Here is an 11,612-nt window from a genome sequence, read left to right as displayed (position 1 = left end):
CAAATGCCTGCTGGTCTGTTAGGGAAGTGTCGGTGAAAGCATTTCATGCAGACTAACAGAGCGGATCGTGGTATTTGGAGTTTCAGAGATAAGTGTATTTGGAGTGTTTTTTCCCTTCCTCGCTTTATCATTTATCTCCTTTCGCGTTGGTGTTCCCTCTGTTGTAGTTGTGTAGTTTTTGTATGCAAGGTGGTTTTGGTTTTTCCCTTGTACTGTCTAGTTCGTCTAAGTACTGTGTGTGGGCATATTATTACTTGTCCCCTTTTGTTGTGATCGGGGTCCTTCTCAGGACTAGATTACTTAGGTGCAGGGATCCTCAGGAGGTAGGGGTTACGCTGGCGGCCTGGACCTCTGTACCTTTAACAGTACCTCCAGGTTGAGGGATTAGTCAGGGCCCCAGCTTAGGGTCAGCTTAGGCCCCCTACCTCCAGTATACAGAGACAGCGTGACACTACCGGAGTGTTAAAAGCAGTTTTCCATTCATCACCCTCCTTCACTCGTAACAAATTGTATGCCCCCCGGAGATCAATTTTAGAGAACCACTTGGCTCCCACTAACTGGTTAAACAAGTCAGGAATTAACAGCAATGGGTAGGAATTGCGTACGGTAATCTTATTAATTTCACGAAAATCCAGACATGGATGTAAACCCCCGTCCTTTTTTTTAACAAAGAAAAATCCAACTGCCACAGGCCAGTTAGAAGTTCTAATGTGACTAGCAGCCAGGCTTGTCTGTATGTACTCCTCCAAGGCCTTTCTTTCAGGAATAGTCAGATTAAACAAGCGACTCTTGGGAAGAGTAGCTCCAGGAACAAACTCAATGGCGCAATCATAATCCCTATGAGGAGGTAAAACTTGTGACTTCTCCTCTGAAAAAACCCTCCAAAAATCTTGAACAAGTTCTGGTAATTCCCCTTTTTGCACAGCCGCAATGCGACCATTACAATATTTATCATAGCACTTCGGACTCCAAGACTTAATCACATTAGTAGACCAGTCCAGCAAAGGATTGTGCGGTTTTAACCAAGGCAAACCTAAAACGAACGGAGAGGGTAAATTATCTAATACAACCAAGTCCAAAATTTCTTGGTGCACTCCATTGATAGTGAGGGGAAATGCAGCAACCTTGTTATCAATTGCAATCACAGAAATAGGTGATGACAAAGGTTTCGATTTCAATTTAAGGTTTTCCAAAAGCCAAAAACCCTTTATCAATCACATTAAGCGTTGAACCACAATCCACAAATACCTGAAATTCAATCAAATTTTCCTGCAAAGTAGTACTCCCAGAAAGAAAAACTCCTGCAGAGCGTAAACAAGCTATACGGGCCTTTTTTTTTCTTTACTTAAACAAAGCTCACAATACTTAATCAAATGGTCAGCTTTACCACAATAAAGACACAATCCCTCGGCGAACCTCCGGTCTCTTTCCTGAGAGGGGAGCGACTTTACCCCAACCTCCATCGGTTCTCTGCCGTCAGAGCAGATTTTCTGGGGACTAGGACCTGGCATTGCAGGAGTCTTTACCTCATTCTGTCTAAATCTCAGTCTCCTATCCACACGAACAGCTAATTGCATGGCATCCTGCAGAGTCTCAGGTGTGGGGAATGCAATTAGCAAATCCTTAACCCTTTCACTCAGACCAGCAAGAAATAGACATTTCAGGGCAGGATCATTCCATTTAACTTCTGAGGCCCATCTTCTGAAGTGTGTGCAATAATTTTCAGCATCACCTGATCCCTGATTCAAACGCCTGGGTTCTGCCTCAGCAGATGAGATTCGATCAGTATCATCATATAATAGCCCCATAGCAGAAAAAATTCTTCTATAGACCTTAAACATGGATCATTAGGATGGAAAGAAAAGGCCCACCCCTGTGGTTCTTTGCGCAAAAGTGACATAATAAAACCAATGGGCTGTGATTCATTCCCAGACGACCTTGGTCTCAAACGAAAATATAACAAACAAGCATTTTTAAAGGAAAAAAAATCTTGCTGTTTACCATAAAAAACATCAGGTAGTCCTACCTTGCGTTCCACAAAATGCACTCCACAACAGCTACTCACGTGTTGCTGGAACTTGGCTACCTCCAGAGACAATCCCTGCAGGCGTTGAGCCAAATCCTGGATGGAAACCATACTGATCCCCGAATTTTTTTCCTTTTAATTTTTTTTTGGGCTGGACTTACTGTTATGATCTGAAACAAGTACTAAGGAAAGATAGGGGAAATCTGTCCCTACAGTAAGACTAAGCTGAATCCCTACGATGTAGTGGGCTGCCTGTTCCTAGAGAACAGACCCGCCTTTGTCCTCGGCTAGACTGAACGAAGACCTATAGCATAAGGGGAGGGGGTCCCTAAAAGAACTAAGGACTGGGACAAATAATGGGACACCTCCTAAACAGAGAAGTTGTTGCAGAACACAAAAAGACAAACTGACAAGAAGGTACTAGAGGTCCCAGAAGGACCAAGCGAACTGACAGAGAAAGGCACCGAAGCACCTGGCTAGAGAAACAGTCAAACATTGAAGTTCAGCACAGCCAAAAGGGCGGAGCTGGAATATAAAGGCAGATGGTCACGTGACTGCAAAACACAAGATAGAAAAAACAAACAGGAAGGTTCTAAAACCTATAACTGTATAGCAAACTCTCTCTTTTCTAATGGTAATATGTCATACTTGTTACTGTGGCCTTGCTCTGTGTCTCTTTAAATTCTTAGTGGGGTTTTTCCTAAAATTGGTCAGCCGTTGGACTCACTGCATACCCTATAACTGCATAGCAGACCCTCTCCTTTCTAATGGGAACATGTCGTACCTTGTTACTGTGGCCCTGCTCCATGTGTCTTTAAATTCTTTGTGGGGTTTTTCCTAAAATTCGTCAGCCGTTGGACTCACTGCATACCCTATAACTGTATAGCAGACCCTCTCCTTTCTAATGGAAACATGTCGTACCTTGTTACTGTGGCCCTGCTCCATGTGTCTTTAAATTCTTTGTGGGGTTTTTCCTAAAATTGGTCAGCCGTTGGACTCACTGCATACCCTATAACTGTATAGCAGACCCTCTCCTTTCTGATGGGAACATGTCGTACCTTGTTACTGTGGCCCTGCTCTGTGTGTCTTTAAATTCTTTGTGGTGTTTTTACTAAAATTGGTCAGCCGTTGGACTCACTGCATACCCTATAACTGTATAGCAGACTCTCTCCTTTCTAATGGGAACATGTCGTACCTTGTTAGTGTGGCCCTGCTCCATGTGTCTTTAAATTCTTAGTGGGGTTTTTCCTTAAATTGGTCAGCCGTTGGACTCACTGCATACCCTATAACCGTAAAGCAGACCCTCTCCTTTCTAATGGGAACATGTCGTACCTTGTTACTGTGGTCCGGCTCTATGTGTCTTTAAATTCTTAGTGGGGTTTTTCCTAAAATTGGTCAGCCGTTGGACTCACTGCATACCCTATAACTGTATAGCAGACCCTCTCCTTTCTAATGGGAACATGTCGTACCTTGTCACTGTGGCCCTGCTCCTTGTGTCTTTAAATTCTTAGTGGGGTTTTTCCTAAAACTGGTCATCTGTTGGACTCACTGCATACCCTAAAACTGTAGAGCAGACCCTCTCCTTTCTAATGGGAACATGTCGTACCTTGTTACTGTGGCCCTGCTCCATATGTCTTTAAATTCTTAGTGGGTTTTTTCCTAAAATTGGTCAGCCGTTGGACTCACTGCATACCCTATAACTGTATAGCAGACTCTTTTCTAATGGGAACTTGTCGTACCTTGTTACTGTGGCCCTGCTCTATGTGTCTTTAAATTCTTAGTGGGGTTTTTTCCCAAATGTTGGCAGCCCTTGCAGTCACAGCATGGGCATTACCACTATAGGAGACCCGCTCCTTTATAATGGGAACATTTTTTTTTACTGAGACCCTCCTCTATGTCTCTTCAAAGGGGTATTTGGTTGCGTCCAAATTTTTGGCAGCCCTTGCAGTCACTGGATATGCAATAACAGTATAGGAGACCCACTTGTTAATAAAGGGAGCAACAAAGCATAGCCGGCTGATGGCTCTCTAACAATAGCTAGGGCCGACTGCTGGCCTTTTAAGAATAGTAAGGGCTGTCTGATGTCCCTATAAAAATAGGCTTTATGACTTTCAGAGTCCCTCCATCATAAATAAAACAGGATGTGTCTGATGATGTGTCACACACCACATTGCCAGATAAGGTTGTAAAATGTTAAAATTACATTTCCCGGTGAATGCATTTGTCTTAAAAAATAACGAAAAAAACCAAAACAATAGGATCTTTCTTTAGTATAAAAAAACAGCGTCACCAGTTTAACCTCAATGTAATCACATTGTTCAGCTCATGCACCTCCTCCTCCATCTCTGAAATGACCACATCAGTCACAAGCTGACAGCACTGCAGCACTGCCTTGGCCAAGCAGCAACAGGCTGTGCTGAAGATAACATGCTTAATGCTTAATTGACAAACCGCCCAGCGCTGCAGAGTTGTTGAAAGCTGTAACACAGCAGCCTGATCTGTGGCTCTCACCGCTGAACGTACAGCCAGGCATGGTCGTGTGTGACAATGGGCGGAACCTGGTGATGGAGAAATGACAGCCGGGGTAGATACGGTTTCCCTCTATGCCAGTCCTTTCACCGAGCTAAAGAATATGGCTGTGGTGAAATACAACTCCCACTTAGAAGCTGTTTCATATTGAAAAACATTGTGCCCATAAGAGGATTTGATTCTAAGGGATAACCTTTCGCCGCTGCTCAAGAGCCCCATAGCAGCTGCAAAGTTAGCGCTATCATGAACTCTCCTGAGGTAGAAGCCAAGGCACACCAGAAGATTCTCTGGAGGGACCGTCCAACCCTGCTGAGAAGCAGTCCTGGCTAAGAAAAGTGTGTGGGAAGGTTCCCGGACCCTCTATGGCTGCTTTTTTACTGAGGAGGAAACACACGCAAACACGGGGAAAACATACAAAGTCCTTGCAGATGTTGTCCTTGCTGGGATTTGAACCCAGGATCCCAGCACTGCAAGACTTCAGTGCTAACCACTGATCCAATATGCTGCCGTTCACCCTCTAATATCTAACAGGCTGGAGAAACTTGCACCTACTGCCACTCTATCTTCAGCTCCTTTGTGAGAAAATGTATTTGGGCAGCCACTCAGTCTACCAAATAAAATTCCTGAGAAGGAAATTGGGGATGGCTTCGCTACTGGTACTGGGGGCAGTGCTAATACCATGGCGTCGTACCATAGTTTGCTGGAAATATTCCAGGCTCGTAGGAGGCAAGCAAATTCCCACAGAAAAGTACCAGCAGTAATGTTCAGGCCACATTTCAAGTGCAAGCAGCTTTAGAGGACGTCCTGGGAGAAATGACACGCAGGGTAGATACGGTTTCTCTCTATGCCAGTCCTTTCACCGAGCTAAATACAACTCTCAGCAAAAAAGTTGTGGACTAGCGCTGTACCGTCCCTGGCCACATTGACCTGTCCTTGTGTTTGTGGTTAGGCGGTCCTTCCCAGTAAGTGCACTGGGGAGGGCACGGGTAATGTTGTGGGACCCGTGCTTGTGGAAGGCGGAGGCGATACCGGGAAATATAGTGGCGGCTGGGGACCAAGTATGGACACCCGGCCGCTGCCGGCATGAGGTTGTGAAAAGCTTCCGCCTCCATGAGCTTAAAATGCCATATTTCAAGTGCAAAGAGCTGCCCAGAAATCTGGCAGCTTAGTGTTGCGGCCTGTGGGTGGGTGGGTGGATGGCTGGCTGCATACTTGCACTTGCATTCCAAGTAACAGAAAACTAAGCAGATGGTGGCCTCTATCATCACCACGGCCTCACCTCGGTACTATGAACTCTCCTGAAGGAGAAGCCAGGGCCCGCCGGATGAGTCTCCGGTTCTCTGGTGGGCCCGTCCAACCCTGCTGAAAAGCAGCCCTGTAAAAAAATGTGGGGGAAGGTTCCTGGACACTCTATGGCTGCTTTTTTAATGTGGATCGGCCATGCTTATGCATGTTATTTCTCAAAACGCATTACAGATCAGGCCATTGTCCAACTCTGTATTCAAGAAATTAAATGCGCAAAGAAAGATATGTGTGTCAAAGCACCACCGACAAGTGCGAGTTGATGTTGGACGGGCTGCCATTGCTTCTGCAACAAGCTCAATTACAGGACTTCCTGGGAGAAATGACACGCAGGGTACATACGATTTCCCTCTATGCCAGTCCTTTCACCGAGCTAAATACAACTTTTAGCAAAAAAAGTTGTGGACTTGCTCCGTACTGTCCCTGGCCACATTCACCTGTCCACGTGTTTGTGGTTAGGCGGTCCTCCCCAGTAAGTGCACTGGGGAGGGCACGGGTAATGTTGTGGAACCCATGCTATTGGAAGGCGGAGGCGATACTGGGAAATATAGTGGTGGCTGGGGACCGAGTATGGACACCTGGCCGCCACCGGCATAAGGTTGTGAAAAGCTTCCGCCTCCACGAGCTTAAAAGGCCATATTTCAATTGCAAGCAACTGTCAAAAATTTGACAGTATAGCATTGCAGCCTGTGGGTGGGTGGCTGCCTGCATACTTGCGCTTGCATTCCAAGGAATGGGATAGGGACAACTGAACGCTGCAGTGGGACAAGGACGTGGACGGTGATTGTTGCAAGTCTGCAACGACAGGTGCATGGCGGGAGGCATCTTTGCATGCGCCAAGGATCACTTATGATGGGCACACTTTTAGGCAGTGACCTGGGAGTCAGAGATGCTTCCAGAGGCCTTCCCCATGCTGTTCCCATGTCTTTTCAGCACTGTATGCATGTGTCTGATGATGTGTCACACGCCACATGGCCAGATAAGGTTGTAAAATGTTAAAATGACATTTCCCAGTGAATGCATTTGTCTTGGTTGAAAGCAATTCAAAAGTGCAAAAACGCATCAAAAACGCTATGTGTGAACATAGCCTAAGGTGTGGAGGAGTATTTTTGTTTTTGGTTATTTATTTTGCCTTATAAACAAGTCATTACCCTGGAAAGGATGTTCCTTAACATATTTCCCAGGAAAATCCATTTTGGTTTCGTTTTTGGATGTTTTATTGTGAGTCCGTAAAAGTGGTGTAATACTGTGACCACGTTGCTGACAGCAGTGATCTGGGAGTCAGAGATGCTTCCAGGGGTCTTCCCCATGCTGTTCCCATGTCATTTGAGCACTGTTCCCATCGATTTGGGCAATTTTTAGGCCCTCTGCAGACCACCGGGGGGGAGCCGCCTGAAAAATTCTCGAGTTTCCCATAGACTTACATTGGGCTCGTTGCTCGGGTCGAGCACCCAAGTATTCCAATTTGCTCGACCCGAGCAACGAGCATTTTAGTGCTCGCTCATCACTAATTTTAACATAATGGAATACAGTATTGAAGATTTTATTCATGCCCATGCCATTTAGAATTTCTTCTTTTGCAAAGAGGTCATACAATATAGTTCAGAACACTGCATCATCTATTCTCTGATAAATACAGTCCCTATGCAATATAAGCCTGCAGCTGTTGCATACTCCGATAGTCTCATTGTGAACCAAACGGTAACTGTGTTCTCCCCATTTGTTCTTATATTATGTATTTGATTTTCATGTTTTGGGAAATAATTCTATGTGCCACTCTTTCTTCATTACATATTAGAACAAGCTATTAATCTTGTTTCAGGAGACAGGGGCTTGAGAAAGTGGTGTATTTTTGCTAACTATTTCTTTTGCTTATGTCAAGTCTACCAAATTATTTATTTGAAAACAGAAAATGAAGTATTGGGGTTTGTTAAAAAAAGATATCTGACATAAAAAGAAAGATTAATATCAAACTTTGCTATTTCAACACAGATGCTACATCCTCTGGTAAAAGATCATCTGACATGATTAATATATTGATTTCTGTTTCCTTCCCCAGCCTAAGGGCTCACGCACAGGACCATATTATTGTTCAGTGCAACTTCTCAGTAACACAGATGTAATGTGTCTTTACTGTTCCTATACATATCTTCATGCTGAGGAATACAGAGGTTTTTCTGCTGGATTCCCAATGCAGACTGTTCTGCATGATGCCAATGCAATGCAGTAAAAGTAGCTAGCAAACTGTTATCTCTCCCACAATTAGAAGACACTATTACTCCATTTCCCAGTGGTAAACGCGCAGACAGTTTCTTCATACTCAATTACATAACAGTGCGAATAATAACATTGGTTAGCTTAACTACGGGAAATATTTTTACTGTCTAAATATGACAGACATATAACATTGCTCAACACTTGCAATAAATATGGTAATATAATAGTAAAAAGAAAGTAGACAGAGGCAGACTTACTATCTTCCTTTATGCAATCAATTGGGGACTGCACTCCGCGTGTGCGAGTAGAATACATGAGAAATGTCCGTCTCTCACTTAAACTTCTTTTTACAAGTATTTTTTTAAAATACTTTTGTTACAGAGAACCTGTCCACTGATTCATTTTGCCCCGAAGAACATGAAACAGAGAAGTATGAATCAGAGGTTGTGTCCTGATTTACAATCTATGTTTTACCCTGAAACATTGTTGCATTTTAGTGAAAAAACATAGTTGAAGGTCTGGCAGGGGATAAGGTCAAGACGATAAGTCAAGACTCAAGAGGCATTTCCCTTCTAACTTCTTCTCTCCATCTCTGCTGACAGGTTTCTCACTATATACACATAGGGAGAGTCCTGTCAGTCAAAGTGAGCTGGTGGGGAGCATCCTGTAGGGACATGTCTTTTAGAACCCTTCACCTTGTTTCCGGCTATGTTATACTTTTCATCTATTTTTTAACATAGACGTTTACAATAAATGCTGTTATTCGAGCAGCATGAACCAGCTAACGTGTTCGCTTTAAAAGGGGAGTCTACTTTCAATATGTGATCTCAAATGTGTGTAAAGTACATAAAATAACAAACTCAGCAGGCTCTGCTTCTGATGTTGTGACTGCTTCACTGATATGGCTAGTAAGTGAACTCAGTGCTCGGGCAGAAGCTACAAGCCAGCCACTGAGCTCAGCGTCATGTGCCGTGAATTGGCTTCATGGATGAAGATCACCCATACTAGTCTATGACTTTGTGAAAATCATGGACAGCACACAGATGTCATTCATAGACTTTTTGTGCTTCTGGTCTCCTGCCTCTACTGCAACAGTGTGTGTGGGATCACATCATGCTCAGAGAGATCATACTCTTGCTCACTGGTGGAAAAACTTGGAATGATCTTGGAATTTGGATAATGCAAACTTAGATCACTGGGGAACAAGTTTGAACATAAGTTTTGTTGAGTTAACTTTTTCTGCTGATTTAGACTAAAATAAGCATGCTGATTTCAAAATTGGGGTTAGTTTTCTTCTATCGCGTCAGGTTTTTACTTTGCAGCTTATTTTAATGTGATTACTCTAGGATGGATTGAGGGTAGCACTAGCCAGGGCCGGCATCATCATCGGGCAAGTGCCGGGGCACAGAGCAAGTGGGGAGCCCACTTGCTGTCGTGGACACCGGAACGCTATGAGGCCTGTGAGTTGGGGGGGCCTGGTGCCCTTGGTTTCGTTTTTGGATGTTTTATTGTGAGTCCGTAAAAGTGGTGTAATACTGTGACCACGTTGCTGACAGCAGTGATCTGGGAGTCAGAGATGCTTCCAGGGGTCTTCCCCATGCTGTTCCCATGTCATTTGAGCACTGTTCCCATCGATTTGGGCAATTTTTAGGCCCTCTGCAGACCACCGGGGGGGAGCCGCCTGAAAAATTCTCGAGTTTCCCATAGACTTACATTGGGCTCGTTGCTCGGGTCGAGCACCCAAGTATTCCAATTTGCTCGACCCGAGCAACGAGCATTTTAGTGCTCGCTCATCACTAATTTTAACATAATGGAATACAGTATTGAAGATTTTATTCATGCCCATGCCATTTAGAATTTCTTCTTTTGCAAAGAGGTCATACAATATAGTTCAGAACACTGCATCATCTATTCTCTGATAAATACAGTCCCTATGCAATATAAGCCTGCAGCTGTTGCATACTCCGATAGTCTCATTGTGAACCAAACGGTAACTGTGTTCTCCCCATTTGTTCTTATATTATGTATTTGATTTTCATGTTTTGGGAAATAATTCTATGTGCCACTCTTTCTTCATTACATATTAGAACAAGCTATTAATCTTGTTTCAGGAGACAGGGGCTTGAGAAAGTGGTGTATTTTTGCTAACTATTTCTTTTGCTTATGTCAAGTCTACCAAATTATTTATTTGAAAACAGAAAATGAAGTATTGGGGTTTGTTAAAAAAAGATATCTGACATAAAAAGAAAGATTAATATCAAACTTTGCTATTTCAACACAGATTCTACATCCTCTGGTAAAAGATCATCTGACATGATTAATATATTGATTTCTGTTTCCTTCCCCAGCCTAAGGGCTCACGCACAGGACCATATTATTGTTCAGTGCAACTTCTCAGTAACACAGATGTAATGTGTCTTTACTGTTCCTATACGTATCTTCATGCTGAGGAATACAGAGGTTTTTCTGCTGGATTCCCAATGCAGACTGTTCTGCATGATGCCAATGCAATGCAGTAAAAGTAGCTAGCAAACTGTTATCTCTCCCACAATTAGAAGACACTATTACTCCATTTCCCAGTGGTAAAGGCGCAGACAGTTTCTTCATACTCAATTACATAACAGTGCGAATAATAACATTGGTTAGCTTAACTACGGGAAATATTTTTACTGTCTAAATATGACAGACATATAACATTGCTCAACACTTGCAATAAATATGGTAATATAATAGTAAAAAGAAAGTAGACAGAGGCAGACTTACTATCTTCCTTTATGCAATCAATTGGGGACTGCACTCCGCGTGTGCGAGTAGAATACATGAGAAATGTCCGTCTCTCACTTAAACTTCTTTTTACAAGTATTTTTTTAAAATACTTTTGTTACAGAGAACCTGTCCACTGATTCATTTTGCCCCGAAGAACATGAAACAGAGAAGTATGAATCAGAGGTTGTGTCCTGATTTACAATCTATGTTTTACCCTGAAACATTGTTGCATTTTAGTGAAAAAACATAGTTGAAGGTCTGGCAGGGGATAAGGTCAAGACGATAAGTCAAGACTCAAGAGGCATTTCCCTTCTAACTTCTTCTCTCCATCTCTGCTGACAGGTTTCTCACTATATACACATAGGGAGAGTCCTGTCAGTCAAAGTGAGCTGGTGGGGAGCATCCTGTAGGGACATGTCTTTTAGAACCCTTCACCTTGTTTCCGGCTATGTTATACTTTTCATCTATTTTTTAACATAGACGTTTACAATAAATGCTGTTATTCGAGCAGCATGAACCAGCTAACGTGTTCGCTTTAAAAGGGGTGTCTACTTTCAATATGTGATCTCAAATGTGTGTAAATTACATAAAATAACAAACTCAGCAGGCTCTGCTTCTGATGTTGTGACTGCTTCACTGATATGGCTAGTAAGTGAACTCAGTGCTCGGGCAGAAGCTACAAGCCAGCCACTGAGCTCAGCGTCATGTGCCGTGAATTGGCTTCATGGATGAAGATCACCCATACTAGTCTATGACTTTGTGAAAATCATGG

This window comes from Phyllobates terribilis, unplaced genomic scaffold (genome assembly GCF_046119375.1).
Source record: "Phyllobates terribilis strain yellow unplaced genomic scaffold, ASM4611937v1 Scaffold_2__4_contigs__length_985480577, whole genome shotgun sequence".
In the NCBI taxonomy this organism is placed as follows: domain Eukaryota; kingdom Metazoa; phylum Chordata; class Amphibia; order Anura; family Dendrobatidae; genus Phyllobates; species Phyllobates terribilis.
The sequence above is the reverse complement of the archived record's forward strand: the minus strand, read 5'-3'. Positions refer to the sequence as shown.